This window comes from Rutilus rutilus (genome assembly GCF_951802725.1).
Source record: "Rutilus rutilus genome assembly, chromosome: 2".
Taxonomy (NCBI): Eukaryota; Metazoa; Chordata; class Actinopteri; order Cypriniformes; family Leuciscidae; genus Rutilus; species Rutilus rutilus.
Window position 1 is genome coordinate 31,553,473 of NC_140210.1, and position 18,546 is coordinate 31,572,018.

Here is an 18,546-nt window from a genome sequence, read left to right on the forward strand (position 1 = left end):
ACTCGCAAGAAACCTGCATTGTTGTACAAGGTCGAAGTCCACCATTCTCCCGTTGAATGGTCGCTACACACGCATAGTTTAGATGTGTCCGTGGTTGATGGCCAACCAACCGCCTGCAGTCAGAGTCCAGCCCTGGCAGCATCGCGGACACTGGAACTTTTGCACCACGAAAACAAACGCGCGTCCCATCATTGCCTCTCTCATCTACTACGCGAAATCACAGTTTGACATGTCTGTGGGAAGTTCCACGTGGTGTCATGAATAATTAAGAGACAGTGTCTTCTCATTGGATAAGAAAACTCAGTCATGAATAATTATGAGACACTGATGAGTCAGCAGAGTACTATAGTGCTCTGCCACGTCACAGCCTGTGACGTGGACATGATGAAGATTTTAAATCCGGAAGACGAAAATAGCGGGAAAAAACTAAAATTTAACCATTTCCCCCCTACTATTAAATCTAACAGATGCTAACATTGTCTTCAATGGTGTTCAACACACATACCTCTTTTAAAATCTCAGAAAATTTGGTTTAGGGTTTCATGACCCTTTAAACCAGCACATGTCAAGGCCCGTCTTAAGTTTGCCAATGACCATTTGGATGATCCAGAGGAGTCATGGGAGAAAGTCATGTGGTCAGATGAGACCAAAATAGAACTTTTTGGTCATAATTCCACTAAACGTGTTTGGAGGAAGAAGAATGATGAGTACCATCCCAAGAACACCATCCCTACTGTGAAGCATGGGGGTGGTAGCATCATGCTTTGGGGATGTTTTTCTGCACATGGGACAGGGCGACTGCACTGTATTAAGGAGAGGATGTGACCGGGGCCATGTATTGCGAGATTTTGGGGAACAACCTCCTTCCCTCAGTTAGATCATTGAAGATGGGTCGAGGCTGGGTCTTCCAACATGACAATGACCCGAAGCACACAGCCAGGATAACCAAGGAGTGGCTCTGTAAGAAGCATATCAAGGTTCTGGCGTGGCCTAACCAGTCTCCAGACCTAAACCCAGTAGAGAATTTTTGGAGGGAGCTCAAACTCCGTGTTTCTCAGCGACAGCCCAGAAACCTGACTGATCTAGAGAAGATCTGTGTGGAGGAGTGGGCCAAAATCTCTCATGCAGTGTGTGCAAACCTGGTGAAAAACTACAGGAAACGTTTGACCTCTGTAATTGCAAACAAAGGCTACTGTACCAAATATTAACATAGATTTTCTCAGGTGTTCAAATACTTATTTGCAGCTGTATCATACAAATAAATAGTTAAAAAATCATACATTGTGATTTCTGGATTATTATTTTTTTGATTATGTCTCTCACAGTGGACATGCACCTACGATGACAATTTCAGACCCCTCCATGATTTCTAAGTGGGAGAACTTGCAAAATAGCAGGGTGTTCAAATACTTATTTTCCTCACTGTATATATATATATATATATATATATATATATATATATATATATATATATATATATATATATATATATTTCATAGTCGCTGGCAGGCACTCTTCAGATTTTGGTAGGCCAAAATAAATTTTACTAGACCAAATAAAAAGAACATTTTTAATGTAGAAAATTGGTTAGGAGTCAAAATATGAATCAAAAACGTTCAAAACACAAATATCAACAATTGGATATAAAATAATCAAATTAGAATCATCAATACAAATATGCATCTGGTTCTAACTGAACTGAAATTTGTGTGACCAGTATGGAACATGAATCAGTCTGTGTCTGTGGCTCAGCCCCCAATGAGGGTATGATAAAAAATAATAAAAAAAGGTAACACTTCAGTTTAGGGTCTAATGCTCACTATTAACTAGTTTCATTAACATGCAGATGGCAGGGTTTTATCATCACTGAGGTCCCGAATGTGCGGTAGGCTAGTTAGGGGGGTTCGGGTATCAAACATTTTGATTTCTCTGATCTACATATGTGCATTTTAAGATGTTTTAAAGGCCAAAAAAATTGGATAACAATAGCTTTAAAACCATGTCACACAGCTGATTATTTTTTATCTCCTCATCAGCATCACACTCTTTTTCTCTTTGTTTTTCCCTTGCTCTGTCTCTTCCCCTCCTAAAGCTGAGCTTTGACTGATATAGGCTTTTCATTTTTGTCTGTCAGTGAAGAAAGTAAACATAGGGTCAACTGATAGGTTGATTTATGAATCATTTTCTCAGACGCGTTCATTTACTGAAATCTACTAGGAAAGCTAGGTAGCCTAACTAAGTTTATTAAATTCATTCACAATATGTACACATTCATTATTGATCTTATTCTTAATACAGGGCTGTAGACAGGGCTTTATAATCAAAGAGGTCCTACATTTAAGGTTGTTAGGGGGTTCAAATTTTTTTTTTCTCTGATATGTGCATTTCAAGACGTTTGAAGGCCAAAAAAGGATAAGAAATAGCTTTAAAACCATGTCAGCAGGCAGTAGATTATTTGTCAATACCTGCTCTCACTTCTTATCCATCACTCTTTCTTTTTCTCTCAGTCTCCTCATCTTGCCCTGTCTCTTCCCCTAGCTCCTAAAGCTGAACTTTTTTTAATTTACTGAAGGCTACAAATTGTATTATATTAATTCTCAACATGTACACATTCATTATTAATCTTGTGCCTAACATGATGAAAACGGCTTTGTTAATGTTTCTTGTCCTCTCACAATGACAGTGAACTAATTATTACATTACATGAGTCACATTACATAAGTCACGTTACATAGGCCTATTTTCAGTTCAAAATGGCGAAATTCGACAAAAGTATATTTGTTTGCCTGATTATTTTTGTCATTCGTTTCACATTTATGACCTAAAAAAACTGTCAAATGTGAAATGTTTAGTTTAGCTATTTACATCTTATCTCACACTTGACCGTAAACTGAAGCGTTGAGTCGCTCTGCTCAAATTCGCGCTCAGCAGCTTCTTTGAACATAAATCCCGCCTACTTTGATTTGATTGGTCATCTCAAATATTCTGACATTGACGAGCAGTGACAGACCAATGAGGCTCAGATGAACACACACACACACACACACCCTGCATTATGCATTTTGGTAGCCCAACTGGAAAACACAATAGCCCCGGGACGTCGGGCTAGCGATTTTGCGATGTATTTTATATATATATATATATATATATATATATATATATACATACATACACACACATTTTGCACAATGCAACATACACATTTATATATCATTATTATTAAATTAATTGTATTTCAATTGATACTTTTATTTAACAAAGAGGCATTCATTTGATCAAACGTGATGACAGTCTACAGACCTTTACATTGTTTCAAATAAATGCTGTTCATTTGAACTTTCTATTCATTCAAGAATCCTAAAAAAAAAAATTCATAAAATGTTCCATCTCTAGGTCACGTCCCAAGACCCTTAAAGGGGTCATATAATGGTACATGCACTTTTACAAGTTGATTGCACTGAAATGTCTGTTGGCAGTGCCTGTACACAACCATCCTATCATGATAAAAATCCATCCAGTGGTTTTGTTTTAATCTCCTTATATGTTTGACCATCTCTGAAATCAAGCCGTTCGATATTGTGACGTCATAAGATCGTACGCCCCTCCCGCTATTGTGATTGACAGCCGTGTTTCAACACAAGACCCGCCCTGAGCAAGCTGTGACAGCCGTCGTCATAGTAGTCCGCCATTGTTGATATGCTGGAGTAGAATGGCGTCTAAGCGATTGTGGTGTTCTGTTCTTAGATGTAATAAGGAACACAGCAGTCATTTGGATGTTCCTAAATCCGAGCCGTTGAAGAAGCAGTGGCTGAGTTTTGTTTTTGAAGCAATCTGCCCAAAGGATTGACGCGGGGATTCCCTCACGGGGATTCCCCACGATCGTCTGTGCTTTCATGTTTGCGCGAATCATTTCACACCAGACAGCTTCACAAACGAGAAAAAACGGATCGGTACCAACGTGTTCCTGCTGAACCCCCAGAAGATGTGAGTGTAATGTTTTATTAACCTTTATATTAGTATTTATATTAATCTTTGCGAAATTTGCAAACCTTGCTGCAGGCTTCACGATGAATGCGTCTAAGGTTTACACTCAGGGTACATTACGGCATGTTTTCTATGTACGACGTTCTCAATATAATTCATAATCCCACGTTTATAACGAATAACACGTGGTTATTGTGTTAGATACGGTCAGAGAATGTCTAATACGGTGTACCCACAGAACAGAGGGGCGGGGTGAGCAAAGCTCATTATCATTTAAAGACACATGCACTGAAACGGCGTGCTGAAAACAGAACTGTTTTTGACCAGGTAAAATTTGTGTTTTCTTACAATACTAATGAGAATTTTTAATTAAAGTATATTACAAACTTTTAATTTAGACCCTAAAGAATCATATTAGCTTGTACAAAAATGGCATTATATGACCCCTTTAATGCTGGCAGTTATTAAGCCTCACCACAACTAGATCCAAATGAATTGGCAAATTACAGACCCATTTCGAATCTTCAATTTATTTCTAAAATATATTTTAAAAAAAATCTTTGCTCCTTCCATTTAGGATTGAGGCCCCATCATAGCACAGAGACTGGGCTCATTCAAATTACAAATGACTTACTTTTAGCTTATGACCAAGGCTGTACCTCAATACTAGTTCCCTATCAGTCGGTCACTCTCGGCGTATGTCGTGACCAACGAATAGGAATCTCGCTAGAGAGGCCAATCTACTTCGAGTGAAACTAAACGAGCCAATACACATTGGTGTGCAATCATTTGCATCAGCTGTTCAGCCACGCAGCGCACGTATATAATGAGCAGCAGGTGCGACTGCACTTCAGTCTTTTGCTTTGGAGCCAAGCACTTCAATGCTTTCTACAAACTCTCAGGAGATTGTGAATTCAACGAGCCAGCTTTTTTTCGGACCTCTCCACTCTGGTGCGGGCGTCACAGCACAGCAGCGCGATCGGTCTTTTTCTCTCTCTTTTTCTGTTTTTGCCCTTTGCAAAAAGCTGTTTTCACAGCTGGTAAGGTGCGCAGGTGAGAGCGCTCAAAAGCAGTTTTGACGGCTGGTAAGACCAGCGAGAGAGAGACAGCGCACATACAGGTGCACATTCCTGTCTGTGTTCGCGGTGACAGTTCCCCTGCGTGCTTCAGCACAAGCGAGAGCAGTCCCTAAAAGAGCTTACACAGATAGAAAGCGTCTTTTTAAAGATGACATTCTATCTATGTGTTTCTGGATGCGGTCGCTACCTGGGATCGCGGGATGGTCATGATCGCTGCCTCGTGTGTCTGGGCCTCGAACACGCTGAGGCAGCCTTCGTGGATGAGTCATGCACCCATTGTGGGAAGATGACCATCGCGGAGCTGCAGTCGAGACAATTGTTCCTGCAAAGGGGCGGAGTCCCTGTGTCTGTGCCTCGATCTAATCCTCCTCAGAGGGTTGCTTCGGGCACTGATACGGGAGACCTGAGGATCACGGTGAGCGCGCTTCCTTCTGGGAACCAACCCCCTAGGAACCCTCATCCCTCTCACGCTCCGCAGCCAGAAGAGTCACCAACGGAATGCGCTGGACCATCCTCGAGGTGTGTACCAGTCGTTTCCTTCGGTGCTCCCCGCGATGACCAGATGTCGATCGCTGCATCGGAGGGTGGGTCAGACCTCTCCGCGGACGATGATTCGGCGTCGCTGCCTCCTTCGGGTGTGCCAGCGGTGCCCGAGTCGGACCCGAAGATGATGGCCATGCTTTCCCGGGCCGCCAACAGGATCGGGCTCGTGTGGAACCCTCCACCGTGTCCCGAGCCCTTGATGCTGGATGATTTGTATCTCGGGGTGGCACGCGCTGGTTCTCAGCAACCCACCCCAGTGCCTTTCTTCCCAGAGGTGCATGAGGAGCTCACGGGGACGTGGACGGCACTTTTTACTGCCAGAAACCGTCCCAGTGGCTCTTCCTCCCTCACCACCCTTGATGGCGGGGCGGCTAAGGGATACACGCTTATCCCGCCAGTGGAGCGGGCCGTTGCTATGCAGCTGTGCCCTAATTCCACTTGGCGTGGAGAACCGTGTTTCCCTTCCTCGGACTTAACCGGCAAGGCTTACAAGCCCTGTGGGGAAGCCGCATCTGCCATGTACACCATGGTGTTGCTGCAGGTCCATCAGTCCAAGGCACTGAAGGAACTGCACGAGGGTGGTCAGTTCTCCAGGAACTTCGTGCCGCAACGGACCTCGCGCTTTGTGCGACGAAGGTCACCACACGGTCAGTGGGTTGTGCGATGTCCACACTGGTGGTCCAGGAACGCCATCTCTGGCTGTGTCTGGCTGACATGAGGGAGACCGACAAGCTCCGGTTCCTTAACTCCACCAGGTCCCAGACCGGCCTCTTCGGCAACGCGGTCGAGAACTTCGCCCAGCAATTCTTGGCTGTACAAAAGCAGACTGAGGCCATCAAACACATTCTCATCTCACATTCACATTTTGCTTCCACCACACCGCCCGCGGCCCCTCAGTCTGCTCGTCGCCGGGGGCGGACTTCTGCGTCTGCCCGCGCTGCAGCAGCAGCAGCCTCCACCTAAACGGCACCGTGGAGCCAGGCCGCCCCGCCTATCCAGGCCCCCGCCAAGAAGAGCGGCAAAGCCAAGAGTAAGCGGCCCTAGGACGGGCGACCCAGAGATGGATGGGACTGCTCATTGGGAGATGGTGACCGCACCGCTCCCTCCCCCGGAAGAGGGCTGAGTGGAAAATCTTTTTTTTCCCCTTTGTTTGTGTTCTGCCGCTGGCCTCAAAACCAGCGGTACCAAAATTCTCAATAAAAGAGCAGTTCCTCTCGTCTCTGGGTCTGAGGAGGGCCCGAAGAGCAGAGGGGGGAGAGAATCCTCACCATCCGCCTCTTCTATCGCCAGCGGGCAGCAGTGTGCGGTTCGAGAACGCAACCCAGCCGCCTCCTGCAACTCCTGCCCCATGGAACCAGGTATTTGTTGCTCAGCACACTCAGACTCCGCTATGGGCCGCCTCCCGGAGACAGGATTCGGTCGCACAGACAGCGCACCTCACAGAGGAACGCGCTCAGTCGGTGCTGAACTGCTTGAACACATTCAAAGGCAGGACGGCAGTCCCTCTGAAATTCTTTCAGAGGTTCCTGGGGCATATGGCAGTGGCAGCAGCGTTAACTCCGCTCGGGCTGCTCCATAGGAGACCGCTTCAGCACGGGCATCACGGCACCCATCGGGTGACAATCACACCGACGTGCTGCCAGACCTTCAGCCTGTGGTCATACCCCTCGTTCTTGGAACAGGTGTCCAGGCATGCTGTGGTGTTCACAGCATGCCGGCTGGGGTGCAACGTACAATGGGCATGCAGTGTCAGGGGTGTGGAAGGGCCCCCAACTGCATTGGCACATCAACTGCCTCGATTTGCTAGCAGTACATCTCGCTCTGAGCTGCTTAAAGAAGCCGCTACAGGGCAGGGATGTGCTGGTCCGTATGGAAAACATTGCGACTGTTGCGTATATCAACCGACAAGGTGGTTTACACTCCCATCACATGTCGCAACTCGCCCGCCATCTCCTCCTCTGGAGTCAGAAGCATCTGAGGTCGCTTCGCGGCATGTATGTCCCTGGTGTGCTCAACCGTATGGCCGACAAGCTGTCACGAGCTGTGCTCCCGGGAGAATGGCGACTCCACTCCCAGGCGGTTAAGCTGATCTGGAGAGAGTTCGAGGAGGCTCAGTTAGACCTGTTTTCCTCCTCAGAGACCTCCCACTGCCAGCTGTTTTACTCCCTGACCGAGGGAACACATGGATGCACTGGCACACAGCTGGCCCCGGGGCCTCCGCATATATGCGTTTCACCCAGTGAGCCTACTTGCGCAGACCCTGTGCAAAGTCAGGGAGGACAAGGAGCAGGACCTTCTGGTGGCTCCCTATTGGTCCACCCGGACCTGGTTCCCAGAACTCATGCTCCTCGTGACAGTCCCTCCCTGGCCCATTCCTCTGAGGAAGGACCTTCTGACTCCGACCGGCAACCTATGGCACCCGCGTCCGGACCTCTGGAAACTCCATGTCTGGAGGAGGTTCTAGGTGACTTACCCCCAGAGGTACTTAACACCATCACTTCTGCACGGGCGCCGTCCACAAGACGTGCGTACGCCTTTAAGTGACCGACTGATAGGGAACGTCTCGGTTACGTATGGTAACCCTCATTCCCTGAGGGAGGGAACGGAGATGTACGTCCCGTCGCCACATCTGCTGCTGCCCGCCAGGGCGGCCAGCTTATCAGGCTTGGCTCCTCAGCAAAAAACTGAAGTGCAATCGCACCTTATGCTTATTATATACCTGCGCTGCGTGGCTGAACAGCTGATGCAAATGATTGCACGCCAATGTGCCTTGGCTTGTTTAGTTTCACTCGAAGTAGATTGGCCTCTCTAGCGAGATTCCTATTCATCGGTCATGACGTACGTCCTCCCTCAGGGAACGAGGGTTACCATACATAACCGAGACATTTTACTTGATCTTAGTGCTGCGTAGACATTATAGATCATGCCATACTCTTAGATTGATTGCAAAATTACCATTGCTATTTTAATGATTTAAACGGGGAATTATCCAAGTTAATGTCAGTATATTTAGTAAATTTATGGAGTGCCGCAAGGGACTGTTTTAGGTCCACTGCTATTTTCAATTTACATGCTGCCCCTTGGTAATATTACTAGAAAACATGTAATTAGTTTCTACTGTTATGCTGATGATATTCAGTTATATAATTTCATCACGACCAGATACAAATTCTAAATTATCCAAGTTGACAGAGTGTGTTAATGATATAAAATATTGGATGACCAGTAATTTTTGAAAACCATATTTCATGTATTCATGACCTCTAGATGGTTGTCCTGCATCCTCAATAAACAAACTACAGTTAGTCCAAAATTAAGCTGCTAGAGTTCCTATCAGGTCAAGAAAATGTGATCACATAACCACAAATGTATAATTTCTACTCTGGTTACCTATTAAGTTCCGCATCAAAATGGTTTATTTCCTGTGTATTTAACAGATCTTCCATCGCCCTACAATCCATCACGCTATTTAAGGTCACAAAACTCTGGTCTTTGGTAATACTTGGGATAGCAAAGTACACTAAAGGAGGGAGACCGTTTTCACATATGGCTCCTAAACTCTGGAACAGCCATCCTGATAATGTTCGGGATTCAAACAAACTCTCCAAGTTTAAATATATATTAAAGACACATCTCTTTAACCAAGCATTCACATAATGCATCTCATAACCTTATACTCCAGTTATATCAGATCAAATGCACAAGATTGCTTGAAATGTTATGAACAGCAGTTACACTAATTCTTTTCCATTTCCCTTTCTGTTTCTACCTCAGGATGCCCATGGATAAAGCTGCTTTGAAACTATATGTATTGTGAAAAGCGCTATACAAATAGATGTGAACTGAATTGAATATGAATATTGAGCAGCTCAACAGTTTTCAACATTGACAATAAGAAATGTTTCTTAAGCACTAAATCAGCATATCACAGAAATAAGTTGCCTTACCCAATTTGATTGTACTTAAAATTAACCCTCATTCTTCCCTCTTGTCTTGTAACAAATCCTTCCCTCGCAGGTCATAATGACCCGAAGCCCTAAAACTATACTTAATTTTATTTTTGTCCAGAAAGCTTATTTGATTTCATTTTGATAAAACAAAACAAAACAAAAATTCTATTTGTAATTTCCGGGTCAAAATGACCCGAGGGAAGGATGAGGAAACTGAACTGAAGTTAAGTTGAATTAGGTGGGATGAGACTGCTTTGAAAAACAAAAACAAACAAAATAAATTACCCCAAACTTTTGTACACTTTAAACATTGATGTTTAAAAGTTACAGATTTAACATATTAATGTCATCTTCCTCCACTGGAATATTTTTCAGAGTTCGGTAACCTGACATTTTGTTTGAAATGGGATCACATGGTTTAGTTAAAAGAACACAATCCAGATCTGTACTCCTAAAACAATGTGCATTCTTTGCGATGAAGCCTCTCTGTATTGGGTTGTACTTTCTTCTGGTACCATCATTGGCTGAGGAACGCAGGGAACTTGCCAATTGACAAATCATTGCCCAGAGCTGTGGTACACATCAGGCAGAGAAACAGAAGTAAAGCAGGGCCAATGTTGATTAACTCACATAAATGTTCTGCGCTCCTTTAAAAAGGCTGAAGGGTAGCTAAAGTCATTGAGAATGCTTTCATAACAGCCCTCTAATGACTTTGTGGTAATCGTCCATGTGGAAAACATCAAAACTTAACGTTACGCTGTTTGCAATCAAGAGAAAGCCCCATTGACTGATTACGCTCATTTGCCACTCATTTGGAACTGCGGCTAAAGTATGTTTGGGGTGTTACTGATTTCTAAGCACCTGCAAGAAGTCATGTCCTGAACAGTTTATACAAGATGTATTCATAAATCATAATTTAAAAAATATGATAATGCAAATTAAATCATTTTAGATACATTAAGCACTGTGAACATACACTTTTTTATTCAAAAGTTTGTGGTCAGTTATTTTTTTCAAAAAAAGTCAGAAAAAGTTCTCTTCTTTTAATATATTTTTTTTATATAAGTCTCTTAGCTTATTGATAAAAAATACAGAGAAAACAGTAATATCGTAAAATATTAGTACAATTTAAAATAACTTTTCTATTGTAATATATTTTAAAATGTAATTTATTCCCGTGTTGGCAAAGCTGAATTTTCAACATCATTATTCCAGTCATCAGTGTCACATGATCCTTCAGAAATCATTCTAATATAAAAAAAGAAAAAAAGAAAGAAAGTATATATATATATATATATATATATATATATATATATATATATATATATATATATATGTATATGTATATGTATGTATATGTATATGTATATGTATATGTATATATATATATATATATATATATATATATATAATTTTGAAAATGATTGTGCTGCTTAATACTTTTGTGGAAACTTTTTTTTTTTTTTCAGGATTCTTTGATTAGAAAGTTCAAAAGAACAACATTTGTTTGAAATACACATCTAATAAAAATATTAAGGTCTTTAAATAAATAAATAAATAAATAAATAAATAATCTTACTGACCCCAAACTTTCTCACGGTAGCGTACTCCCTCAACAACACGAAATAACTGCATGCTACAAAAAGCACCAGGTTCTAATAGTTTCATCAATTCCTTTTTATAATATTTACAAATATCTGACATTGATACAAAAGCCCGTCTTTATAGACCACATGGATGCAATTATTGACTTAAAACTAAAACTTCCCCTTGAGTGATTCTGCTGATCACTCAGGTTTGGCCAGCTGTGTTGATATTGTATCTCACATGCTATTTCTATAATTGTTTGCAGATGCTTTGAGTCGACCTGCTCTCGGTGAGGTTATGTTTAAGGAGCACATAAGAATGCTTAGTAGATTTTAAGGGTGGTTGAACTTTTTTTGTTTAGAGCTTAGCAGTGAGATGGGAAAATGTGCTGTTGAAATGTTGTTCAGGTTCAGTGGCTAATATTCAGCAAGTAGACATGTATTTGTAGTCTCCCTTCAAGTTTCCAAGAAATCATAAGGGGAGTCCTGAAACCCCAAAACAACAGTTTTCAAACTGTGTCCTGTGTTGTCCGATTCACTAATAAATGGTTCTTATGAGTCACTTCTGTTAATGAATCACTCTAAATGAAATGTAGGCCGGTTGCATAGCTGCTAAGTTAAAGGGTTAGTTCACCCAAAAATGAAAATTCTGTCAGTAATTACTCACACTCATGTTGTTCCAACCCCGTAAGACCTTCGTTCATCTTCGGAACACAAATTAAGATATTTTTGATTAAATCTGAGAGCTGGCTCACTCCTCCATAGGCTTCTAAGACACTATAACTTGCTGGCCCAGAAAATGTATTAAAGACATCGTTAATATAGTCCAAGTGACTCCAGTGGCTCAATCTTAAGTTTATAAAGCGACGAGAATACTTTTTGTGCGCAAAAACAAACAAAAATAACGACTTTATTCCACTTTTCATTTCCTTCTCTCTGGGCCTCGAGTCTTTTCATGTAGTGTTTAAGCGTAGCGCGTCTGTGTTGCACGTCACCATGTAGGCTCACTATTGGGCGACGCTGGTCATGTGTGTGATACGTGGTGACGTGCACAGACGCGCTACGCTTAAACACTACGTGAAAAGACTCGAGGTCTTAATTTTCAGATTAAAATTAGGCCAATCGACCTTTTTATGTAACTGACTTAAAGAATTTATGACGAGTCTTGAAGAAAAAAAAAAATAGATGACTAACTTGTAAAACTAGTCTAAGCAGTTTACGCAATCGGCCCATGAGTTATCCATTTTAATAAGTCTGTCTGTTTAACTGAATTAACTCATCAAATCTGTCAGAGCAGCTCTTCAACAAACTTATACTTAATTAACTGTATGACATATACTTCATCAACTGCAAGTTCCATTGCAATACATCATGACTCCAGTATAGCTTCTATTACTTGATGTGCTACCAAGAAAGCTACAACATATTCTCTCTTTATTTGTATAGCCTACCTCACACTCATGTCTTATTTCATTTTTATGAATGTCTTATTTCATAAACGCTAGGCAATGAAACTGCAGGTCTACACGATATAATACATGACAAGAATCAAATTAGCAAAACAGAAAAACTGCATTTTTCTTTCAATTTTTTTTTTGCCTCAAGATTATATCCTCTGCCCTTTGCTCATCTAGAGAACTTTAGAATGAAGGGCGTCTTTTATGTATTTATTGCACTGGACCTATATTACTGTTCAAAAGTTTGGGGTTTGAAAAGCATGTTTTTGAAAGAAGCCTCAGTTGCATATGATCAAAAATACCTATAATATACCTTGTATTTCACATATCTTGTATTTTACATATTGTATTTTATATATGTTTTTTAAAGTTTAAAATAATTTTCTTTCTATTGTAATATATTTTAGAGCATCATTTATTCTTTAAATGGCAAAGCTGAACATGATACTTCAAAAATCATTCTAATATGCTGATTTGGTGTTTAAGAAACCTTTCTGATTAATATCAATGTTTAGTTGTTCTGCTTAATTTTTTTTAATGAATGGGAAGATGTAAAGAACAGTATTTATCTGAAATCGATATTTCTGCAAATGCAATGCAATGTAAAAGTATTTTACAGAATTTAATTTAAAGAATTTAATGCATCCTTGCTCAATATATATTCATTTCTTTAAACAAAAAAAAAAAACCTCAAATGATTTCAAGTATGTTTTGTTGTAGGACTGTGTGTCGGATCAGGTGCTCAATATTACAGGAGCTCCCAAGGGTAAAGTCCTGGCTCCCTTCCTGTTAACTCTTCATACAGCTGACATTAAATACAACACTGGGTCATGTCACCTACAGAAATACTCAGATGACACTTTGATTGTTGGATGTGTGAGAGAAGGCATAGTACAGAGGAATCACTAGTGTCTTTGTGGACCGGTGTGACCAGAATCCTCTTAAGCTCAATGTGGAAAAAACAAAGAAGATGGCTCTGGACTTATAATAGGAAGAGGAAACCTTTCACCCCAGTTTACATCCGTTGGGAGGATGTTCACACGGTAGATTCCTCTAAGTACTTGGGAATGCACCTGAACAGCAGCGTTGACTGGTCTAATAACATCCAGAACATACACGAAAGGCCTTAGTCCACCATTCAAAATATGCAGAATATGAATATTCAGCCTACAGTAGCAAGTGTCATTTTTATGCAGTGGAGTTTGTGGATCTGTCTTGGAGAGTACAGTAGTTCACTGAAGGTGGTGGCCAAGAGGAGGGTGCTGTCCAAACTTTAAAATATTATGGAGACCTCCATGACAAGAGCACTTGTAGTTCTTGAATTATCATGCCCTGGTGTATCACTGAGAGACAGTGAATCCTTCCTGCCCACTGCCATTAGTCTGTACAGTTTATCCCTGTACTAATGTGACTATATTGCATTACAACCACTTCCCTTTAGAGCTGCACTACACATTTACATACATACACAAGTTTGGCGCCTGTAAGATTTTATATTGTTTTTGAAAGAAGCCTCTTATGCTCACTGAAGCTGTATTTATGTGATTAAAAATACAGTAAAAACAGCAATATTGTGAAATAGTATTACAATTTAAAATAACTTATTTCTATTTGAATATATTTTAAAATGAAATATATTCCTGTGATGAAAAAGCTGAATTTTCAGCATCATTACTTCAGTCTTCAGTTCACATAATGCTTCAGAAATCATTCTAATATGCTGACTTGGTGCTCAAACATTTCTTATTATTATCAATGTCGAAAATGGCTGTGCTGCACTATATATATAATTATTTTTGAGTATGCAGTCATTGTAGAGAACCTTTTAACTTTATTTTATGGTTACGTATATCATGTACTGTAAACATTTCCTTGTGGAGACTTATAACCAATCAATCAATAAATCAAAGTCACCTTAACTCATTGGAAAGTCAATGATATATCTTTGTGCATGTTACTGTAAACAGTACACTCTGTCTCTGTTTTTTGGTGTGTGTGTGTGTGTGTTTTACTTTGTGTTGTCTTCAATTGGACAAAATCAAGTAATCTAGTCTCTAATTTATTTATCTGCAAAATAAATAAAGCCTTTCTAATAATTCATTCTTTCTCTCTAGACTGTTTTGAATTTGCATTATAAACAAAATGAAAAACTTCCAAACTTTCGGCAAACATGTGACTTATGTCTCTGCTAAATAGAAAGAGTTTCCTGGAGGATGAGCGGTTATAGCTTCTATAAGTTCTAGACGTCCCCCAAGGGTTTATTTAAGAGCTTATGCAGCAAGCATGTCCCAGATATAGACGTGCGCTCAGACCTTATCGCTTCTCGCAATGAACATGTCTGACAAAAGGCAGATTAGGCAAGGGGTTCTTCAGGAATGTGTTACAAGCCTCACTGACTTTTCTTAGACTCATGCTATCACTCTCTATGTCTGAGAGTTTGAGTTTGGCCATCAACACAACATGAAAGCTACAATTTATGACAGAGCATAGTATTTTATTTATTTTTATTTTGTATGAACACACAATGCTAACAATGAAGTTGACTCACTTGATGGTGTCCATCTGTTGACTATTAATGCTGTGTAGCTGACCTTGTAAGCAAGAAATAAATCTTGTTTTTATGCTGTTGAATTATTATTGTATTAACCACAAACCCTTTTCAAAATTGCTTTTTTTAGATTGCAAACAAGCTTGACAAAAGGGCATACACCATCATTTAAAATGATTTAACTTCTCAGCTCGTCAAAAGTTTTTAAAACGTGCTTATTTTAAACGGAGTAGCATAATCTCTAGAGCATAACTGTCTGTCTGCACTGTCGAACAGATAATACTGTAGGAGCACTTCTCATGACCTTAGACCTTCTGGTGTCGCAGTAAAATGACTAATGTGAACGCTTCTCCAGATCATTCATAAATCATCCTTTCTTTACAGCAAAAGTATATTGCATGGACAAACTGATGATGGTGGAGACTGCGCAACTAACAGTGTAAGTAAGTCTCTGTTGTCCACAGATGCTGGTCAGTCTAAAGGAATAGTTCCACAAAAAAAAAAAAAAGAAGAAGAAAAGAAAGAAAGAAAGAAAACTGCATCATAATTCACTCACTTTCATGCTGTTCCATTTTTTTTATCTTTTCTTTTTATTCTTTGATACGAAACACAAGAAGAGGTGTTAAGCAAAATATTGCATGAAAAAGAGACGCTCAGGTAGGGATTTATGTGATTTATGCCATTTTTATACATTCTATATTTTTTTCGAGCTCCAAAAAGAGCAAAAAAGCACTTTTGAAGTAACATAAAAGTAGTATATCAGTGAAAGTGGTAACCTGAAATTGTAAGCTATCTCTGATCTAACCCTTATATTTTATTTAACCTTCAGATGTTCAGAGTATTCTATCTCTATACTGAAGTCATATGACTTTAGAAGTTTATCTGAGAAACATACTTTAAAAGCCCGGGACACACCAAGCCGGCGGTCAGCCGTCGGGCAGTTTTTGTGCGTCGGGCGACAAAGTTTTCTCAGTGTGTTCCGCACAGTCGGCTGAAATTGGTCCTCGTCTGCTTTTTTTCGGCCGATTCACAAATGTTGAAATACTCTCGGTGAGAGAGAGAACTCTGATTGGCTGTTCAGCTTAGAGAACAGGTACAGATAGAAGGCTGTTCTAATGTTACGTCATCTTACCTGAGTGTTCCTTGGCGAATATTTCAATATTAACATGAGCGGAGTGGAATAAAGAAAGTGTTTAGCAGGATTGATATTCAAAACGGTAAGCACGCACTGCTTATGGTTTGTGTATCTGCAGCATCAGTTTCCCTTTTTGAATGACGAATAGGCTATAGATGAATATATCTTCAGAAATAGACATGACTGATTGCAATAGAGCATGATTGAAATTAGACGCAACTGGAATGGCAGAGATGAAGGTGAACAAAGGCTCAAAAATGTGTATTGTTTCAGTACAAAGACTTGGAATATAGCACACATTTGGACTACTATTGTGATATTTTATTGGAGCTTATAAGTTTAAATCCACTCTGCTATAGACCTTATGCACCAGAGAAACAAGGGCGCCGCCATCTTTAGAATATTGTCTTTGAACTTCCGTTTTTGCGGTCGCTCTGTACATTTCTATGGCCAGGAGTAATTCGCTTTTGAAGTGGATTTACTTAATGTAAAGTTAACGAAAGTTATCATGAGGATTGTAATGTTTAAATCAGATGTCTTAACAAATGTCAGTCGACCGGGAAGATTTTAAAACGAGCCGTTCATTCATAAATACGCAAGATCGCTGTGAAAATACAGACCGGAAGACAAAAGACAACGAGCGCAGCGCTGAAAAGGGGCGGAGCTACATAAGGTCTATAGAAAACAGAAGCTTGACATTCACAATTTGAATGTGTGTGTGTGTGTGTGACACTGTGTGTGCTAATTGTTTCATATGATTCATTACAATATTCTAATATCTTCAGTACTTCAACACGAACTATTCGCCACTGGTTCTTCAGTCCAGTACCATCATCTGTATTAGAATGTCAATCACAGTCACATATAAGAAAATCAAATTGGCCTTCTTTCCCAGTCTTTCTTCCTCCCTCCCTCCCTCTCTCTTTCTCGCTCTCTTTTGTTTTTGGTGCAAATGCCCCAGTTATGAAACCACGTACATCCCACTCAGTCAGAGGTTTGAGCTCCTGCTCCCTCCCACAGGGTATGTACCAATATGCACGGAGCACATTTTCACAGATGCCATCAGAGAACAAGCATATGAATTACCAGGCAGCCTGCCATCTTTGAGTTCAGACAGAATGCCATTAATACCAGATGAAGAGCCCAAACAACAACAGCACAACAACATGAAAGCCCAAAACAACTGGGACCAGGTAAAGGTTTCATCATTTTATATATTAATGTCTTGATTAACAAAGACTCCAAACTCAACTCTCTCTCTCACACACACACACACATACTCTCGTTCTCTCTCTCTCTCCCTTTCCCCCAAAAGTTGTGACACCATTGAAACTACCAGCAGACTTGAGGGACTCTGTGAAAAAGGATCCTGTCAGCAAATCACGTTACGATTAATAAAATATATGCCACTGTTGACCATGACTTATTCAAGAGCTATTATGAATTCATGCCTACAATTAAAGAAAACACAATCGTTTTAAAATTGAATGGCAATAAATATTAGTATTACCCAATTAAGTCACAATTAATACTAGGCAGGCTGATTAGCTGCAAATGAACACTCCAATTAAAAGATGCACGTACAAATGGAATGAGAGGGGGAATTGCACTGCCCATAGCATTTGGCCATGTTGAAACGTGATGAGAATATGAGCTAGATGGACAGAGGATAACTATTTGGGATTTTTACTTTTAAAAGTTACAGTAACAGTCTTTTTTTAGTCATCAATTAATTTGCACATTGCTGATGTGGTGCTGCTATACGGTCAACGCTAGAATAGACCAGTGGACCAGAAATGAAATAAAGGGGAAAAAATAGTATAGTATAGTATAGTATAGTATAATATAGCATGGTATAATATAATATAAAATATAACATAATATAATAATGTTCAAAAGTTTGGGGTCAGTAAATTATTTTCTTTAAAGAAAGAAAAGAAAAAAAAATTCTTTATTTTATACTTTTATTCAGTAAGGATACATTAAATTGATCAAAAGCGACAGAAAAGACTTTCACATTACAAGCAATTTGAATAAATACTGTTTTGAGTTCATTTGAATTTTCTATTCATCAAAGAATGCTGAATATATCATGATTTCCAAAGAAATAATAAGAAGCACAACCATTTTTATGATGATAATAATAATAAATGTTTTTTGAGCACAAAATCAGCATATTATAATGATTTCTGGAGGAAATGTGACACTGAAGACTGGAGTAATGATGCTGAAAATTCAGCTTTACATTCAAATATATTAAAATA